The 20,463-nt window shown below is 42.4% G+C and overlaps 1 protein-coding gene and 1 long non-coding RNA gene across 2 annotated transcripts in view; one reads left to right on the plus strand and one right to left on the minus strand.

Annotated features, from left to right (window-relative positions):
• The window catches only part of LOC137536071 (uncharacterized), a 31,538-nt gene extending 23,604 nt beyond the window's left edge, over positions 1–7,934 (minus strand). The window contains exons 1-2 of the long non-coding RNA XR_011024515.1: positions 7,868–7,934; positions 4,815–4,915 (exon numbers count right to left, since the gene is read on the minus strand). This is a non-coding gene — a long non-coding RNA (uncharacterized lncRNA). The remainder of the gene's footprint in view (positions 1–4,814; positions 4,916–7,867) is intronic.
• SYNPO2L (synaptopodin 2 like) overlaps positions 1–20,463 on the plus strand; it is a 118,480-nt gene that overhangs the window by 77,432 nt on the left and 20,585 nt on the right. The gene's annotated exons all lie outside the window — the stretch shown is intronic.

Genomic DNA, 20,463 nt, shown 5'->3' on the forward strand with positions numbered 1-20,463 from the left:
GCAAAGCCAGACTGAATGCTCAGGCAGGGATTTTATCAGGGCTGATAAGAAGCAAGCTGAAAAGTGAAGAATGAAACAGAGCAGGGTAGGTGTTTTCTTTAATGTTCCTACTGATATATATGGTAAAATACATAAGGGTGCTTCGTCTCTGGTTCCCTTTAATGTTGTTATATTTGCATAATATTTAGAATTTACTGCATGGTATGGGTCAGAATAGGACTTTAGCATGCAGCTGTGTTGTAAAGTACTTTCTGCTGTCAGTAGTGCTTGTTGTATGTCTCTGCAGATTTACTGAATCTAGGCTACCCTTTGGAAACAAAGAGTGTTGGTTTTTGAATTTAGGAGGTTGAATTTTGAAACCCAAATCCTGGCGCACAACCCATTTCAGCACCCGAACAAATGGACAGGGTCACGGGGGTCCTCTTTAGAAGCCAGAAGGAGAAAGCATCGGAGTCACACAAAAGCCGAGCGTGAACCGCAAGAAAGTGACCTCCCTATGATGCTGTCCACTTGTGGTGTGCAGCAGAATTCAGGTTTCTGAATTCAATCTTCCGAACTCCAACTAATCCATGGCAGTGAATGTGGTCAAAACGACTGTGCAAGAGGACATAAGAAATATCTTCCAAATATTTGTTACCGTTGAGCTCCCAGTATCTTGTACTAGTAGCATTTCTGAGTAAAAATATATCTGAATTGTCCCAGCCAACTTTCTATTTTTTTTTTATTTTTTTTTCACTTTTGGAGGTAAATCTAATCTCAAAGGACCAAGACCCCTAAACGGGGTGAGATGTGCTTGACCTTCCACTGGGTACCATCAGGATCCTCACAACTTTGAACTGATTGAAGTCTGCACAGTCTCCAAAGTCACAAAAACTTTATTTGTCCAGTTGGACGGCTTGATAAAGAGCAAGAGCCCAAAAAAGCAGACTGTCCCTGTTTTACAGCAATATGTTTTAATCATTCTGTACAAATAAAGTTTTGTGACTTTGGAGACTTTGGGGACTTCAATCAATTCGATTAAGTGTTCTGAATGCATTGAGAATAAACTCGCTTATTCCGTTTAGCTAAGCAAAAAACAGTGATCAGGATGGTTTCCAGATATATAGCACCATATTTATTTCACTAATATTTGCCATATTTTTCGGACCATAAGATGCTCCTGACCATAGGATGAACCTAGGTTTAGAGGACAAATACCAGGGAAAAAAAATATATACTAAACCTGGTGCATCCATGGTGAAGGGGCATCTAGATCATGCCCCCTTTGTACCTCATGGCCCCTTGTACCTCTTGTGTCTCCCTGTGTCATCCTCTGTCTCTCTTGTGTCCTCCCGTGTCCCCCATGTGTCCTCCTCTGTCCCCCTTGTGTCCTCCTCTATGCCACTTTGTGTCCCCCTGTGTCGTCCGTTTGTCCCCCTGTGTCCTCCTCTGCATGGGCACAGTACAGGGAATCCCCAGCATTACGGCAGGTTGGAGGTTCACAAGTCAGGAACTCTCTGCATTTGTACTATAAGACGCCGTGACTTTTTTCCCCACTTTTGGAGGAGAAAAGGTGAGTCTTATAGTCCAAAAAATACAGTACTGACTATCATTTATAGACAGGATTACATGTGATATAAAACAAGTTTAAGGTCAGAACAGGAGCTGGCTTATTTGTTCAGCCGTACTGTTGTTTATCCCAACTAGCTTCTTGTACCTTATCACCCTGGCCATTTACAAGGAGAGGCTGAATAATGATACTATTGCCCAGCCCTCGGCCGAACCTGCAGCATCAGCAATGTGTTAGCTTACTTACTGGAAAGCTCTGTGTCACTGGCATGTAATCGCCAATGTCGCCATCAACTTGCTATTATGGGGCACTTATCATATTGGTAACTTCTGCCTATCTGTTCACATAATTATAAGTAATAACATAGCTCACATAAACAATAGAGACAGCTGAAAGATTAGGCTTCATCCTCTTTTCAGCAGTGCCATTAGCAGCAGGGAATGTTCCATCCTTTACTAACATAAACGTCATCGCTTATACCTCTGGACTGATCCCAAAACAGAAGCTCTGCCAGGAGTCCAGCAGTCAGCTAAATATTTTAGGAGGGATTTCACTGTGTAGAAACCACTTATCAGTCAGAAGAACCTTACATTTAATACTTCATGAAAGATAAGACAATGGAATTCTGACCGTTGCAGGCTTTGTTCTGTAAGTAGGAAACTCTGTTTCCACTGTAGCTATGGAACTTAGAAATAACATAACATCTGTATGTCTTTTTCTACCCTAACAACAAATGGCAGAGCAAATGTGTATATATATATATATATACATATTATATATATATATATATATTAGTCCAAAATGTATGATGTACAAGCATATATAGCTATATTTAAAGAGCAGGTTTCTTAGGAAAATTACATAAACATTTTTGGGGAACACAACTACGGTAATTAAATATTGTGAATTTTGATTTTCCTGTCATACAAAGTTTATAGAAGGATGAATGACTTAGCTATTTGTCAAATTTTTATTTGTTTTGCTATATGCTTAATCTTTTTATAAATGTGGTATAAATGCAATCTATGCATAATTACATGCAAAATGATATAGGCATTGGTATTCAAGCTTCTAAAAAGAATAATAAAGTATATTTTAGCATACTAACTCTGGGATGTTTTTTGGCAATAGATGTAATACCAAATATGACTTGTTTAGAGTTCAGATACAAAAAGTATATTTGAACCGGTATTGTGCAGCATGTTATCATTTTAACAGGTTCTGAATGACCAAGTAAAAATATATGCAAACGTATTTCGTATAGAATGTAATATTATATCTTTTGAAATAATAATACGGGTAAACTGCAAAGTTGAGCCATTCGATTTTCATCTTTAAAAATAGCACATTAAGTATTTTGCTTAATATTTGCGCTTTATAGAATATTCCCACATGCATTTTTGGAGTGATTCAGCAATTTGCAATTAAGAGAAGTGAATCCAGTCTACTTTTACCTGTAATATCCAGCCATGTGCTAAGAAGTTACTTTATGTAAAGTTCAGTGTAACCATATGTTTTACTACACCTTCCTTTTAATAATGAATAGATAAAATTGCTCATATGCTCCACAATAAATAAGTAAATTAACAAAAAAAAAATCTTCTGTCTGAAATGATGGTTGAAAACGTTCACACATTCACTAAATACTGAATTACCGTATTAATTAAAATTAGCGAAAGCCTGTTCCATTTCAGGGTTTCCCTCTGTTCAATGCTAGAAATGTGGAGTTCTGTACATAATGCTCCTCATATGTTCACTAGCAATAGTTTTTATAAGGAGGGGTTTTCAAAAGGATGAACTCTCTTTGCCTGATCAGAAAATATACTGATTTACCTCATCAGTGGTAGCAAGATAAATTTGAAAGTCCTGGTTTTTAAGTAAAATGTCAGGATCATACATTAACAGAAAACGTTTGAATTTTTGAGTTTTTAAAACCACTGTCAGTTTTGATGGTCACTTGTACTTCTGTAACTCTCTCTTCATTATTTAGTCTCCTACAGCTACTTAATAACCAGCATTTTAAAGTGAACCTATGTACAGTTTATAGTGTAAGACTCTGGCCAGAGTCGTAATTTGCACCCAACCCTTCAGACAGAGGGGACTCGCGCCGGCCGGAACAGGTAATGTATACCCGCTGTATTGCGTCGGTCGTCGGGCATTCGAACGCCACTATCGACGCACTCCTGACCCGCCGGCGATCGAGAAAAATCTTCCACACGGACGGATCGACGGGAACGATCGATGTCAGACGGAAATCGATCGTTCTGTCAGCGGTGTGCGCAACGATTTCACAGCCGATTCGATCACTGTGATCGAATCGGCCGTATATCGGCGGGAAAATAGGTGTATGGGCCCCTTAAGATGTCCCTTTGACTAACTGTCACTAATCCAGTGTGCATTAATCATGTATAATATCGCAAGACCAGAGATAGTGACAGTTGGCCAGTGAGAGCAGCCTAACGAAAGAGGAAGGGGTGGTCATCATTTACGACTCGGTAATCATCCATTCTTTTGATGCTAATACACCATTTCATTGACTACAAGCATCTAAATACTAATGCAGAACAAAATTATTAATCTTTATATAATCCAGTTAAGACTCTTTGCCTGATTCTGTCATTCCTTTTCCAAATAGATTTGTCAAAACAGGCTAAAGCCACTAGGGATGGTCAATGAGATGCAAGTAATTCTGAGTTGATGGTGATTTCTATAGTAATTTTATGCAAATATTTGCAGCTTGAAAGTGGTCCAATGAAACATTGCAGCATTTGATTGGTTCATTTTCAAGCTGCATTAATTCATATAACATTAGCATTAACTTTTACATCAAGTTAGAATTGTTTGCATATCACTGACTATAAAAATCAGTCTACAGGAAATTGATATTCTCTCAATTCCAATTCAAAAGTGGAACTAGTAGATTGGATCAAGGCAAATGTGACTACATATAGACTGCATAGAAAAAACATTCCATTAAAAAATATTTGCTACTTAATACTATGTCATGACATTCATACTGAAAGCAGAAATAACAAACAGCTTTTTAAAAGTAGACAAATTGTGCAAAAATAGTAACAGAGCTAATGTGTGATCATCCCTGAAACATGTGCTGTCCAGGACCTCCTGCATTCCTCTGACACCTCTGGAACTTCAATAATCCATCACATCAGCTAGCCGGTTTAAAAAAAGTCCCAAGTCATCCTACAACCATTTTCACATGGCCTAGATAGAGATGTTTGTGGATCATGTCATATGTTGTTCTAACCTTCTGGGGGATCTCTGCTGGGCAACCCGTTACAGCTTACATCATGATTAGAGACAGACTGTGATTCAAATGACATGCTAATATTCCATTTTGCTAGATTTCTGGGAAAAAGAAAGAAGAAACAGGATTATTAACAATTGCAAGTGAATTGTAAACTAAACAAATGCATAACTATAACAATAACAAACCTTACAGCATTTATAGGGCTTTTTTCTTTGATGATTCTTGTAAGGGCCAAGAATACCTAGGTGAGAAGTAGAGAGAGACCGGGAGTGCAGTATCGTTAGGTATAGGGAGGATAAACTCTATACTCACAAAGGTAGCCTGCAGGGAATTAACTGTCCCTGCTCTGTACTCTAGGTCCTGCTGGATAATGGTTGGTCGCTCTCCTGTAGAACGATAGACTTCCCAGAAACACTGCACAGCTATTACCTCCAAAGGAGGTCTGTCTGGTAGGGGGTAGGATGGAGGCGCCCAATGTGCGTTCGATTTTAGAGCACAGCAATTTGACAATGCGTTTCACGAGTCATGGCCCGCTTCCTCAGGTCAATACAATATGCTATCAAGGCTTTTTGTATTCTCCTGAGGAAGCGGGCCATTACCCGTGAAATGCGTTGTCAGATTGCTTTTTGAATAAAAACTTATTTTTCCAGTTGAACTGGTGTCATATCTTCTGGAGAGTCAAGCAATTACCTCTCTTTTTATTATATAACTTTTTATTTGTATTTAAAAATACTAAAATAGAACGCACATTGGGCGCCTCCATCCTACCCACCACTACCTTATAGCATTTACGCTGTATAATAATGTATCTAATTAGCACATACATATTTAAGATATCTGCCTGAAGTAGGTCTAACCTGAAACTGCACAACGAAACTGTGCTCTTGCAATGTAAAAAAAATAATTAAAGGTCAAGCTCAGTTTTTTTGGGGGAAAAAAACAGCATGAGGGTTACCTAATGCGTTGTACTCATCCTTGTCCCACAGCTATAGGGCTTTTTATTGCACAGAGAGAGAGACCCCATGAGCATGTGGAATCCCATCAATTGTTGTTTCCAGCTCACCATGTCAGCATTTGGAAATCCTTGTAAGGGGGGAAAGCACTTAGCCTCTCGCAAGCACCATGCTCACTACAGTTGGACATGGGAGCTCTAATGCCACCCCCTGACCAGAATGGATACCTGGTAATTGACAGATGGAGGTTTACAGCCCTATCCAATTGCCTCTATAACAAAGCGATCATAGAAACATAAAATTGAATAATTTATTTCTTCTGTATGTCATTAGGAGGTGTTTGGGCTCTTCCTTAGGATCCCAGTCTTGGGCCACTTCTTCTGGTCGTGAGGAAGACATGTACTATTTTGACGAAGAATCTTGACAGTTTCTTGCAGCTGGCTCTTCTCTGTGTTAGTTGAATTTCCCCATTTTGACGGAAACCCTACCAAGTTAAATGCCGTTAGTTGCTTTTTGCCAAGGAGTATAGTCCCATGACAACAAGCTCTACCTTCCTGAGCATGTTGCATGTTGGAGTAAGAGGGATAATACAGTTTGGGAAAGGTGCTTTTTTCCCCATTTGTTTTGCAATAACTAAGCTAGAAAATTCCAATAGACGCATCAAATACCTTATGCTGACTCTTATTTCTATAGCTCACAAAGTAATTAGTCATGTCTCTAGTGCAGTACCCTGTACTAATAAATGCACAGGGTACCACAACTTACAGGGATGATATTATCTGGTATGCCTTTCATGGCTATAAGAATAACTCAGTGAGTTCTGATCTTCCACTAAAAGCTATGAACACTTTAAAGCACAACTATCACAAAAATTGTAAAATGTAAAGTATATACATATAAAATGTACATTTTTTTTCCAAAGTAAAATGCACTATTTAGAGTAGATAGTGAAAATCTGACAGATCTGACATGTTTTGGACTCGGGTATTTATTTACAAAACCACTTACCGAATGGCAGTTGCGCTTTCCAACTACCAGCATAGTGTGCAAACGAGTAGGAGAATTTCCGGAATATTAGTATAGATTCTTTTCAGGAAGTGCTTTTGGGAAGAATAAGGGAAATACTATGAAACCTCCACTAGAAGATGGATTAGGCCAAAATCTGTCAGATCTGTCAGCTTTTTAAAATCTACTGTAAGTGACAGCAACACAGGAGAAAAAGTATTTTACAGTGCATTTTAACGCTAGGAGAAATGTACATTTTAAATGTATGTATTGGATTTTAATTACGGTAATGTATTACAATTTTTCGCTATACTGTAGTTGTCCTTTAAGAGTCACAAGAATTACATCTTGTATGACTCTCAATCCTGCTTAGTGATTATTTGGAGAGCATGCACATGTTCATCTTTAGTTCAACTTAAGGAAAGATCTGCCTATGCATCAGCTGTATGATTGCTTCAACAGCATAGGACAGAAGTGGGAAGAATGTTAGCTGATTGTGGTGTCTATTTTTTTTAATTTTTTATTCGAGTTGATAATGAACATTTCTTTAGTTATTTTATGAAACCTCAGGACATCAGGGTAGAGAGATAACAGGTGCTCCTGCAGATCACTTTCTTACTAGAACTTCCTCTGCATGCTGCCAGGAGCAAATCAGCTAGCAATTGGCACTTAGCTGAAGACTAAAATTGGCTACATTATACTTCCTGCATCACACACATGAAGCCCTAGTTCAGGTATAGATTCTTATGTGCATTTAATACAATATTATTTTCATTTAATTATGCATATATGTTTTTTTTTTTTTTGTTTTTTTAGAAAACTCTACAGTTTTGTAAATAAAAAGGAAAATGCCTGATACAAAAATTCTTCCTGTCATCAGAGACCCAAAGCTGCCTGCTCAATCCCAGTCTAAGGCCTCTTTTCCACGAGCAGTTGAACTGTGTGCTCAGCAAGCAGTTACCAGGCAGCAGTGAGCAGTTGTGAACGTTTGAGAGGCATTTCACTGCCTATAAACTGTCCATGGAAAAGAGGCCTCAGTCTGAACCTTGCATGCAGGAGATAGAGTGATTGGTGTGTCATATGAAGCTCTACCTCTGATAGCATTAGGTGTTGCTTTAGGCCTCTTTTCCATGGGCAGTTGATAGGCAGTGAAATGCCTCTCATACTCTCACTAATGCTTGCTGCTGTCTAATAACTGCTCACTGCTGCCTGGTAACTGCTCGCTGCTGTCTGGCAACTGCTTGCTGAGCACACACAGTTCAACTGCCCGTGGAAAAGAGGCCTTAGTCCAGAGGTGTCCAAGTCTAGTCACCCAGGCCTTGGTTTTCACATATTTTTAGTACAGCTCCAATTAAGGCCTCCTTTCCACGAAATGTTGAGCTGTGTACTCAGCAAGCAGTTACCAGGCAGAAGTAAGCAGTTATCATGCAGCAACAGGCAGTTACTAGGCAGCAGTGAGCTGTTGAGTTTGAGAGGCATTTCACTGCCTATCAGCGGTCCGTGGAAAGGAGGCCTAACAGATGGAATTGAATGAGGGCATGTGGGTTTTAAAGAGTAACTGTCAGGCTGCAGAAGCTAATTTAAACCTCTATTCTCCTGTGTTAAACAGTTTAGACAGAAGCCAAAAGACATTACTAAAGATAAAAATCTCTCTTACATTTAATGTGTGCTTATCACCAAAGCTAAGCTCCTAAGGAGGACGCAAGCCGCATTCCATACTGCAAAGCATTCTGGGGCCCTCCCCTCGGCTGCTAAGGAGAAGACGGGATCAAGTTTCAGCAGCTTCTAAACTCACAGCACAGATAAATCTCCGGGAAGATTACTCTGCAGGAGTCCGCTATTGTTCCTAGCCACATGGCTCATTAATATTCACTGCACACTGTGTTATTCTGTACGAGCTGTTCTGTGATCAGAAGCAGGCAGGACATGACGACACATTTGGCTTCACAAACATGGAACCTGCCATGGGCTGTCAGGAGCATCATTCTCTGCATATACTATATACAAATTCTGTGAAATCCAAACGTGGACAGTGAAATGCATATGTAATGTAAGTACAGCCAATCTTTAGCTACTGATATATGTGTTTATTTTCTCTGAGACCTTATACCTAACAGCTCCTCTTTAACAAGTAAAATGGTCATGACCATCTCTAAATACTGGCATGGATATGGCCATCATTGACTGAACTTGGACAACTCTGCTTTAGACATGGTGGGGAGAGAAAGTATGCAAGCAGTAAGGGGTTGCTGAAGATTTACTGATTGTTACAGCAGTAATTTTTGAATTATTATTTCATGCGCAATTAATGTTAAATACTGTCCAGTGCCAATGAGATGCAGATACAGTAAATCCACGTTGTTAATAATTGAATGCAGATTTGTGCAGCCTGTAAACGGACCATAGAAATGCATCAGTTTGTGCATTTTATTGGTCCATTACAGCTCACTGCCGCAGTAATCTCCATAGGCTTTTTTTGATGTTGCGGTGCAGTGCAATCAGCCAATTGCACCTCACGGCAACCGAAGGTGAAACCGGCCTGATGCTAGTTCCATACTTGGGCACTGCAGTGCATTGCATTATTACATACAGTATAACACAACCACAAACATCATTGCCTAACATTGTGCATATCAATCTGTGTTTCTAGCAACGCATTGCATGTTCTGTGTTGTAACAATGGAATCAGTTGCATCATAGCGCAACTGTTGACGTGTGAACTGTTACAGTGCGCAAAGCAGTGTCAGTAAGGCCTCTTTTCCACAAACTGTTGAGCTGTGTGCTCAGCAAGCAGTTGCCAGGCAGCAGTAAGCAGTTACAAGGCAGCGACAAGCAGTTACCAGGCAGCAGTGAGCAGTTGTGAGAGTTTGAGAGGCATTTCATTGCCTAGAAACAGTTTGTGGAAAAGAGGCCTTACAACGCAAGGTTTCAGCGTGAAAGGACTTTAAAAGGAACAAACCTGCTGTATCTCTTCTCTGGTGGTCCTCTCCTCCTCATTGATGTACTGCCATCTGCCAATCCAGCCCCCTAAATGCTGCATACACACACAGGCAGTTTTAGAAGGTCTAATAAAATATTGATTTGCTTTTCAATCAGTGATTCATCTTTTATGTGCAGAGCAATTGGACAAAGATGGTCAATTAGATGCACATGATTCTGGTTTGCCTGTAGTTCTCATGCAAATTGTCTGCAAGTTGGAACTGGGCAAATCCAAATTGGTAGCCTTTGATTGGCCCAGTTCCAAGCTGCATGCAAATTGCATTAAGTTTGCATGCAAGCCAAAAATAATGTGCATCTCATCGATCATCTCTAAAGGTACTTAAAGAGACACTGAAGCCGGGCTAAATTCCCTTTTTTAACTTGTATTTATGTTCATAACTATAACCCAAGTTAAATCGCTGCTATCCCGCGGCAAAACGAGGGGTTAATACCCCCCAAATCCCCCCTGCAAAATCCATGACTTTCTTGCTTGTGGATTTTGCTGCTCATGGAGGCAGAGCTATGAGCTGCAGCTCTGCCTCCATACGTGTCAATCGCCGCGAGGATCTCTGCCTCTCCCCCGCCCATCTCTGTGAAGGCAGATTGAGAGGGGCGGGGAGAGGCAGCGATCTGCCGGGATTGACGCGCTGAGAGGCAGAGCTACAGCCCTAAGCTCTGCCTCATTCAGGAAGGGCTCCCCGGATTGAACAAAGGGGATTTGGAGGGTATTAACCCCTCGTTTTGCCGTGGGATATCGTCGGTTTAGCTTGGGTTATAGTGATGAACATACTGTAAATACAAGTTAAAAAAGGGAATTTAGCCTGGCTTCAGTGTCTCTTAAAAGGGAACCTGAAGCAAGAGGTATATGGAGGCTGAAAAATGTATTTCCTTTTAAACAGTACCAGTTGCCTGGCAGCTTTGCTGATCTATTTAGCTGCAGTTGTGTCTGAATTAGACCAGAAACAAATATGCAGCTAATCATGCCAGATCTGACAATTAATGTCTAAATGGCTAAGGCTGCTTACACACTAAGACGTTACAGGCGCATGTTAGTGCGCCTGTAACGCTCCCCCAACGCACAGCAATGTAACACAAGTGGGCTGTTCACACAGCCCACGTTGCGTTACATGTAACGCTGCTTGTTGTTCAGAAAGTGCGGCATGCTACGGTGTTAGAGCGGCTATAGCCGCGTTAGACTGTTTGCACATGCTCAGTGGGGGGCGGAGAGGAGGCGGGGAGAGCCAGCTACAGTAGCCACGCACATGGCTACTTAATATTCACTGCACTGGCGGCCGCTGATTGGCCGGCGGGACCACGTGATGCGGAGTGTCTCGCTCCGCATCACGTGGTCCCGCCGGCCAATCAGCGCCACTCTGGGAGACCTTATACGGATAGAGCCGCCTAACGCGGCTCACTCTACCGTCCTCTCCCGCACCACCATACGTTGCATTAGGTGCACGTTATGCGACCTTAACGTAGCACCTAACGCAACGTCTTGGTGTGCAAGTAGCCTAAAAGTATTAGAGGCAGAGGATCAGCAGGACAGCCAGGTAACTGGTATTGCTTAGAAGGACATAAATATGGCAGCCTCCATATACCTCTTACTTCAGCTGCCCTTTAATTCTTTCAATATTTTATACAGACCTTTCAAGATACAAAATAAAGGATCAAACTTTGAATTTTGTAGAGATATCTGTTGCTCCCTGTGAGTGAAAGATTTAACGCTAGATTTCCTGCCAACACAAAATCTAAGTTCAAGCATGATCGTTTGACCTATTGTCCTGTGTGTGGCCAGAGTGATGTCACCCATATAGCAGGGCAGGGATATACAGCAGTGGCAGCTGTATATCACTGAAGAGGAGAACACAGATGAACTGGTGCAGCAGATGCTTTACTTTCATTTGAAAAAAGTGTAATTTACAGGTCCAAAAACTAAAACATAATGTTCATATATAAAATGTACATTTGTTCCAGAATAAAATGCACTTCAATTTTCTTCCTATGTAGCTGTCACTTACAGTATCTAATATTAACCTCTTACTGCAATGTGGATGTACCGGTACATCCAGATTGTGCCTCACTAATACAAACAGGACGTACCGTATGTCCTGTCAATCAGTGTGGAGCGTGTGCGCGCACCTGCCGCCAGGGCTGGATTTACTATGAGGCACTGTAGGCACGTGCCTACAAGCGCCTGATGATGGAAAGGTGGCTCACTCCCCTCCCCTGGTGCCTCCTTCCCTATGCAGAGTCCTGATGAGAGTGTAAATGAGAGGTTACTAACCCCGCTCTTGGCATTCAACTGACCAGATCTCCCTTCAGTCAGGGCCACCTCTAGCTACTTAAAGGGAACCTTAACTGGCGAGGAAAAATAAATTCACTTACCTGGGGGCTTTCCCAAGCCTCCTGCAGCCGTCCGGTGCCCGCGCCGGTCCTTCGGTGCCCTCCGGTCTCCCTCCGCCGCTAAGTTTCGTTTTCGGACGACTGCCAGTCGTCCTCGGGCCACTTCCGCATTCCTAGTCGTAAACTGCAGTAAAGCGCGTCCGCATGACGCGTTTGGCGTCATGCACATGACACGTTTGGCGTCATGCGGACGCGCTTTACTGCAGTTTACGACGAGGAATGCGGAAGAGGCCCGAGGACGACTGGCAGTCGTCCGAAAACGAAACTTAGCGGCGGAGGGAGACCGGAGGGCACCGAAGGACCGGCGCGGGCACCGGACGGCTGCAGGAGGCTTGGGAAAGCCCCCAGGTAAGTGATTTTTTTCCCCCCGCCGGTTAAGGTTCCCTTTAATACTGATGTTCTTCTACCTACCTAATAATTGGGGGTAGCTCTAGCTAATTGAAATTGATGGTATTCTGGATAACTAATACTAATGGGTATCTGTAGCTACCTATGACAGGCTAAGGGAAGCCTGGTGTAATTGCCTTCTTAAAACAGAAGGAAATTTGCAATAATTGCACACCTACTAAATATGCAAATTATCCCTTTTCGCCCTTGTTAAGCCAAGCAAGCATCCAGAACCGCTGGTTTATAGCAAGCCTATAGCTTTAAGTTTTATACAGCCATATCAAACCCATATTTAATTTGCATATTTAGTAGGTGTGCATTGTGGGTAACCACAACTGTTCATTTATAACTGAATTTTTGCAAATTTCCTTCTGTTTTAAGAAGGCAATTACACTAGGCTTTGCTTTTTTAGTAGGAGGGCTTTTTGGTTCCTTTTATCCCCATATACATTCCTAGTAGTTTGGGTCACCCTGAGCTGCTTGGTTACTCTGTTGTACTAGGCTAAGGGAAGTAAGGGAGAAGTGACAACTGGGAAAGACAGCACACTTTGGGTGCAATTGAGGGTGGGGATTTGTAGGTTCATGGATGGCACAATCTAAAGTGCCAGGACATATGTGCCTATAGGCTCCTATGAGGTAAATCCAGGCTTGCCTGCCGCTCTTACGTGGCGCGATTTACACATCTGGGATTAGTGAAGAGGAACACGTGACAGTGGCTTTTTTTACGTAAAAAAAAAAGGCATAAATAATTGCCTTAGGGACTCAGCTCTTTAATATGTATGTCATGAGGGTATATTACAGTACTGTTATTTTAGCAAATAAGTGCATTTAACTATTGATGTTTTGTTTTCTCTCTGCTCAGTGGCAGCCTATTAAATGTCTTTAAATGAAAATACGTTAACTATTGATCTTTTTCTACCCCCCATGCTCTCAGAAGTTGTATTCTGCCAGGAAAACTTGTATGGCTGTAATTTGCTTATCAGTGGTGTTTACTATATTACTGACAAGGTACCGACAAGACAGAAGCTGTTACTTCCATGCCTAAAAATGAACTCTTTCAGGCAGCAAAATAAAACATGTAAAACAGCCTGGTTATTGATATGTTTTGCACATAAAACGTTTATTTCATCATGTCACATGTCACCTTGGGTACACTTTAAACCTCATGCACACGTACATGGTATGTCACCTGGTGGGAATCGGGACCTGATCCTTTGGGCAATGTTGCAGGGCCGACACTGTACAGACGTGTTACTAGCCTGTAGGCTAGCAAAAAGCCTGTAGGCTAGCACAGCAATGTGTAATGTTGCTATGTGGGAAGGGGGAGGGTTGACAGCTCAGCGCGGGTGTGAAGTCACATGGGAGCTGGGTGAGTTAAGAGAACAATGCTCTTGGCTGTTGGCTGGCTTGCCAAATGGCCAAGGGATCGGGGGACTGCTGTACAGTAACTGGATTCTCTGCAAAGGTGGTTGTATTTCATCTAACGTGCGTAAAGGGCTTTATTTCTGGTTCTTTGACTTGGACTGCCTTAAAGGACTTCCGAGGCCAGACATGCAAAAATAGATCATTACCTGAGTGCTTTTTAAACCCATGGAGGAAGCCATTGGCGCCCTCCGTTCATTTCTGCCGCAATTATTCACTTAGAACTGGCCCCAGGTCGGGACCCGACCCCACAGCACGGGTCATTTCATTATTCCCCTCCAAAGATGGCCGCCGAGCTGAGCCGTGGTTGCACGGTACACATTGACGCAAGTGCGGCTGCGCATCTCTCAGCCCTCCTCCAGCCGCGTACTCGCTCCCTGTGTCCTCCTGTGCGTTCATCAGGCGCGGCTGGAGGAGGACTAAGAGCTGCGCAGCCGCACTCGCGTCAATGCGTACTGTGCAGCCGCGGCTCAGCTCGGCGGCCATCTTTGGAGGGGAATAATGAAATGACCCGTGCTGTGGGGTCGGGACCCGACCTGGAGCCAGTTCTAAATGAATAATTGCGGCGGAAATGAACAGAGGATGCCGATGGCTTCCTCCATGGGTTTAAAAAGCACTCAGGTAATGATCTATTTTTGCATGTCTGGCCTCGGAAGTCCTTTAAAGGAATAGTGTCAAAGTAACAGCCAAGGAAGGGACATTTTTAGAATAAGGACTGTAAGGTCTTGTTCACACTAAGGGCGTTTTCAGGGTTTTTTAAGTGCCGGCGATTTTTAAAATCGCCCTAAAATCGCTTGTGCAATGATTCCTTATGAGAGTGTTCACATATGAGCAGTTTGTTTCCGATCCACTCACCAAAGCGCTGCCTGTACCATTTTCAGGGCGATTTGCCTCAATGGAAGGTATAGGGAAATCGCAAAGCACTTGAAAAAGCGCTTTGTATAGCGATTTCCTGAGCGCTTTTAAGAATAAATACATTATATTTATTATTTTCTGGGTCAAAGAGTTCACTTTCTGACTGACGTCAGGAAGTGAAAAAACAAATCTCTCTGCAAAAGCGCTTAGAAAAGCGCTGTACAAGCGCCGGGAAGCGCAAAAAAAAATGATACACAAAATTGCCAAACACTGGCGTCAGCAATTGCGATTTATGATGTGAACAAGGCCTAATAGCAGTTTCTCTCAGGGCTTGTTCACACCTAGGGCGTTTTCACCCTTTTTTAAGCACCGGTGATTTTCGAAATCGCTCTAAAAGCGTTTGTACAACGATTCCCTATGAGAGTGTTCACATCTAAGCGTTTCTTTTCCAATCCGCTCAGCAAAGCGCTGCCTGTACCATTTTCTGAGCGTTTTTGCTCAATGGAAGGTATAGGTAAATCGCAAAACGCTTGAAAAAGCGATTGGTATAGCAATTTCCCAAGCGTTTTTAAGAATAACTATATTGTATTTATTCTTTTCCGGGTCAAAGAGTTCACTTTCTGACTTGCGTCAGGCAGTGAAAAAACAAATCGCTCTGCAAAAGTGCTTTGAAAAGCGCTTTACACAAAATCGAAGCACGCAGGTAAGCACACCGGGAGGGGGGAAAAAAACGTGCACAAAAACTAAAATCACTGCCGTCAGCGATGTCGATTTTAGATGTGAACAAGCCCTCGGTGTAGTACTTTTGTCAGCCACTGATCCAGAAGTGTGTATCAGATGTTTTAGGAAAGCTGACTGCATGCATATTGTGCATGCAAGTTTTATTTTTCACAAGGGAATTAAGATGGCACCTTCATATTCTGCCTTTAAATATATCAGGTCACTCTGTACATATTTGTTACATTTTAAAGTAAAAATATTTATTGTAAAAAGATAATTGTATAGGCAATCAGAGATCAAAATACACATTTCTGAGAAATGTTGTGCTGTAGCACTCTTGCTTTGAAACAAGAGAGTACTTTTGGGTACTTTTGTCAGCAGTAACACTCAGTGGCGTAGCTAGAGACTATGGGGCCCCATAGCAAAATTTTTATGGGACCATCAGATGCAGGCACTCTTGAGCAATACCTCTTGCTCCTACCTTATGGATAGGAGCTGAGTAAGCAATTTACATTTCCAAGCAATGTACACTGTGTGTAGTCCATGGGCACTGAGACAAAGTCTGAGGGTGGAGAAACAAAGTGAACACATCAAGTACCACTGGGGTCCCCTCCTCTCCACGGCCCCATAGCAGTTGCTATGGCTGCTATGGCTATTGCTACGCCCCTGGTCACAATGCTGAACATGAATTGTTTGTGTATTTTCCTTAAAGTGGACTTGAACTCTTGCACAGGACAGAAGGACAACATAGAGAAATGCACCCTGTATGTATTTAGAGAGTCATCCTGTTTAATTCCCCCTTATTTGTGTTTAATCACAAGTTGTAATTTGATCTCTCCCCTGTGTCACGTGACTGCCATGGCAGAGATGGCAGATAGGCTCATTTGGAAGCATAGGATGTAAACAATACTGTAAAAAACCACTGGAATGCAAAAAAAAAAACTGTGGAAATCCTCCCTAGCAACAGCAAGGATTCTCATTGGTCCACCATTCATCCGTAAACCAAAGAGAATCCTCCCTGGTGCCAGGGAGGATTCCTATTGGTCGTTTGCAATCCAATGATAGCTCTATGATTCTGCCTTAAACTGAACAAAAGGAAAAAACAGCCTAGGGAGAATGTACACTGTCTATTCCCACTGGCTTGCACTGATTCCATTTACATCCACAAGGTCTGTGGTGTCTGGAAATATTGTGCCTCCATTTCCTGGCCCTGCCTGCGCCTCCACCCACTAAATCCTAGCATTTTTTCTCTAGCTTGAACCAAGCCTTAGACCACTGACACCATTACATGTCAACTAGAATGAAATAAACAATAAAAAAATTAAAGGACTACTGAAGTGAGAAGAATACAGAGGCGGCCATATTTATTTCTGTTTAAAGTCAATGTCATTTAAAACATAAACAAATCAGCAAGATACTTATCTAAGGAGAGGGAAGGCTCTGGGTCCTATAGAGCATTCCCTCTCCTCTCCCGGTCCCCTCGTTACAGCGATAGCTTCCTCGTTTGAATTCCCTGCCGCGGGGGACTTCGATCGATAATTTTTGGGAGCCGAGTCCCAGTCTGCAAGAGAGGTTGCTCACACCTGCGCAGTATGGAGTGGTCCGAAGCAGCAGAGAGAGCAAAAACCAGGAGCCAGGGCTAGAACAGGGGCCGAGAGAGGAATGGGAAGGCTCTATAGGACCCAGAGCCTTCCCTCTCCTTTTGTAAGTATCTGGCTGTGTTTTTTTGTTTGTTTTTTTAATGATTCCCATTGACTGTAAACAATACCAGTTGCCTGGCCACCCTGCTGATCTATTAAGCTGCAGCAGTATTTGAATCACACCAGAAACAAGCATGTGGCTAATCTTGTCAGAGCTGACAATTATGTCAGAAACATCTGATCTACAGCATGCTTGTTAAGGGTTTATGGCTAAAAGTATTAGAGATCAGCAAGGCTGCCAGGGAAGTGGTATAGCTTAGGAGGAAATAAATAGGGCATCCTGCATATCCCTCTCATTACAGTTGTCCTTTAATGTGCGGGTAAAATTGAGTGCTCCGGACAATGCGTGCATTCGTATGCGATATACACACACATGCTGTCAAGGGCTGCACCATGTTCCTTAGTGAATGAACGTGCATGGTGTCTGAACAATTGCTGCATGCTGTCAGTTTATTTTTGGACAGTGACATGCACAAAAAAACACAGGTGAAAACAGCCCAATGATTTTCAGTGAACTGTCAGTACTAATACATTGTTTATGTGCGTATAGCGTCTGGAATTCTGACATAGTGGAAATAAGCCCTTGAGGCTGGTACACACTTTCAATTTTGATTGGTCAATGGTTGGCCAATTTTACCACTTCCTCGTAAACTATACCATCGTTTATAGTATTCAACGTCCGTTGGCCATTATACTGCACAGATGTGGTAAAATTGGTCAGCTATTAACCAATCAAAATTGTGTGCACCAGGGCTAAGGTTTACCCAATCTAGTAAATGAGCTGAGTAAGCATGTTTATGATATGATAAAACAAAAGCATTTGTAGCATTGTCATGGGAAGCACACAGATGGAAATACCTTAACCAGTTGATCCATCCTTTCCTCTTGGTTGGTTGACTTAAAGAGGAACTCCAGTGAAAATAATGTAATAAAGAAAGTGCTTCATTTTTACAATAATTATGTATAAATGATTTAGTCAGTGTTTGCCCATTGTAAAATCTTTTAAATCCCTGATTTACTTTCTGACATTTATTACATGGTGACATTTTTACTGTTGGCAGGTGATGTAGCTGCTGCATGCTTTTTTGGCAGTTGGAAACAGCTGTAAACAGCTATTTCCCACAACGCAACAAGGTTCACAGACAGGAAACTGCCAGGAGTACCACGGTCCTCAGAGTTTCTTGTGGGATGGGTTTCACCACAATATCAATCATACAGCGCCCCCTGATGGTCTGTTTGTGAAAAGGAATAGATTTCTCATGTAAAAGGGGGTATCAGCTACTGATTGGGATAAAGTTCAAATTCTTGGTCGGAGTTTCTCTTTAAACTTATCTTCAAAGACTGAGGATTCTCTACAGACATACATCCGTTCCATTGTTCTGACTATGGGTTTAAAGGCCCATACACACTCCTGACTCAAGTTGGCTGAGACAGCCGATAACAACCGCCCCAGCCAATAATCAGGCGTGTGTGCGGAGGTGCACGAACCCATAGCTGACCTTTGACCTGAGCGACCCGAGCAGTCGCTCAGGGCGCCGCCTTCCAAGGGGGCACCTAGAGCTGGCTATCTAACTGAGAGAGGGCACCTACTCCTGGCTATATACTGAGGGCATCAACACCTTTCTACCTATACTGGAGGTACTGACGCCTGGCTACCTAAGGGGGGGGGACCTACACCTGACTTCTTATACTGGGGGCACCTATGCTTGGCTACCTATATTGAGAGCACCTACACATGAGATCCCATAATGGGGGCACCTATACCTGGCTACCTACCTATATTTTTTTTGGGGGGGCGGGGGGGGGGTTCGCACTGTGGCTATAACGCGTGGTGAAAATTGTCGGTGCTGTATTATCATTCCAAATTGGGGGGGGGGGGGGGGGGCCCTACTGTCCCACTGATTTTTTATTAATATTCCTAAAAGTTTCTAGCCTTCATTTTTAAGTGTATTCAGGATAATGCACTCTTTTCACACATTTAGTGGTTATTAGTATTTTCTATTATACATAAGTGATGTGTCATGGAGAACTGAGCGTTTAGTGTGATGTGTCACGACTTCAAAAAGGTAACTCAGGAGAAAAGGTGAATTGCATATGGGTCTGTGTGTGTGTGCACGTGCAAAGAGGATGAAGGGGGGGGGGGGGGGGGGGCTGTGGCACATAAATCAGGTTTTGCTCAGGGCGCTGTGAAACCTAGGGCCGGCCCTGCACGAACCCAAAGCCATGATTCGCAAGTAATTTGCCCGGTGGATCAAATCACTCCCAGTGACAACCAACCTCATTGTTTTCTGATCCCCGGCGGGCGACATAAGTAGTTTGGTGTGTACAGACCCTAAGAAAATAAGATCATGGTAACATTCAGTTATGGGGCACTGTTTTAACTAACAAACCTATGAGCATAGACCAAATCAGTTTTCTTATAGAAAGTAACGCAGAGAATGCAGCACTTGTGGCCTCTGAAGCCTATGGAATGTCTGAACAGGTGATTATTCTGCATAGAAGGCAGTTTCTGTAAGTTGTTTTCATTAGCACCATAATCCGGTCATTATCTTCAGGAGGCGAAGCTATGTGGCAATACCATTATTTTGCAATCTGATACATGCACCAGATAAACTTTTTGGCACAGAGAGGTTAGTGCTTATCCCATGATGTCCCTTGCAAAATACCTCACATACAGAGGCTTGCAAAAGTATTCGGCCTCTCTTGAAGTTTTCCACATTTTGTCACATTACTGCCACAAACATACATCAATTTTATTGGAATTCCACGTGAAAGACCAATACAAAGTGGTGTACATGTGAGAAGTGGATCAAAAATCATAAATCATTCCAAACATTGAGGTGTGCGTAATTATTCAGCCCCTCGAGTCAATACTTTGTAGAACCACCTTTTGCTGCAATTACAGCTGCCAGTATTTTAGGGTATGTCTCTACCAGCTTTGCACATCTAGTGACTGAAATCCTTGCCCATTCTTCTTTGCAAAACAGCTCCAGCTCAGTCAGATTAGATGGACAGCGTTTGTGAAGAACAGCAGTGTTCAGATCTTAGCACAGATTTTCGATTGGATGTAGATCTGACTGGGCCATTCTAACACATGGATATGTTTTGTTTTAAACCATTCCATTGTTGCCCTGGCTTTATGTTTAGGGTCATTGTCCTGCTGGAAGGTGAACCTCTGCCCCAGTCTCAAGTCTTTTGCAGTCTCCAAGAGGTTTTCTTCCAA

This window comes from Hyperolius riggenbachi, chromosome 10 (assembly GCF_040937935.1).
Source record: "Hyperolius riggenbachi isolate aHypRig1 chromosome 10, aHypRig1.pri, whole genome shotgun sequence".
NCBI lineage: Eukaryota > Metazoa > Chordata > Amphibia > Anura > Hyperoliidae > Hyperolius > Hyperolius riggenbachi.